This window comes from Pongo pygmaeus, chromosome 18 (genome assembly GCF_028885625.2).
Source record: "Pongo pygmaeus isolate AG05252 chromosome 18, NHGRI_mPonPyg2-v2.0_pri, whole genome shotgun sequence".
Taxonomy (NCBI): domain Eukaryota; kingdom Metazoa; phylum Chordata; class Mammalia; order Primates; family Hominidae; genus Pongo; species Pongo pygmaeus.
The window spans coordinates 59,624,833-59,625,723 of NC_072391.2; the positions used below are offsets into that span (position 1 = coordinate 59,624,833).

General features: G+C 29.3%; 1 non-coding gene across 1 annotated transcript; it reads left to right on the forward strand.

The window, feature by feature from the left end:
* Positions 1-392: 392 nt before the first annotated feature.
* Positions 393-496, forward strand: LOC129016423 (small nucleolar RNA U13). Its single transcript, XR_008494818.2, has one exon. It is a non-coding gene; the product is annotated as a small nucleolar RNA U13 (small nucleolar RNA).
* The last annotated feature ends 395 nt before the right edge of the window (positions 497-891 follow it).

The window sequence follows — 891 nt, forward strand, 5'->3', positions numbered from 1 at the left end:
TCTAATTTCACCATTCTTCTCACCCCACCCTAAGAGATTTCTTTTTTTATTTAACAACTATTTATTGAGTGTCACGTACTATTTTAGACACTAAATTGACTTTAAAGGTGAAATTTCACTGGATCTGCATATTCCAAACTTCCGTTAGTTATATTCTACTGCATTCCTGACATAATTTTTGAAATATTAGAGGAGAGTTCATCCTTATTTAGTGCTTTATAAATACTTATTATTTACTTAATAATTTTTAGCTAAAATGTTTAATAATTTTTAGCTAAAATGTTTATTTAATAATTTTTAGCTAAAATGTTTATTTAAGTGTTTTTAAATGAAATTTTATATTACTACCTGTTATGGAATGAATTGTGTCCCCCTCAAAAAATTAATACGTAATCCTTCTGTTGTACATAAACATGATGATTGTGTTTCAACACTCATGTGTGAGACGTGCCTCTCACTAATGTTATTACAGTGTTGGCACATTACCTGTCTGACATTTTCTATATACATATCAGATGTTGAAATCCTAACCCCCATTTCCTCAGAATATGACTGTCTGGAAATAGGGTCTTTATTGAAATAATCAAGTTAAAATGAAGACATTAAGGTGGCCCCTAATCCAATACGACTGGTGTACTTATAAGAGAAAACTTAGATGCAGGCACATACAGAGGGTGCCTCTAAATGTATTTAAAGAAAATACATTTCTATTGTTTAAACCATCCAGTCTGTGATATTTTGTTCTGACAGCACTAGACACTGATACTCTACCATAATTGCAAAATCATTTCTACTTGCAATATAAAAATAATTATTAAAAATAAATGAAACTCTACTAAAAATTTAAATAGTACCTTAAAGGGCCTTAAAAAATATATTCTTGTATCTCAG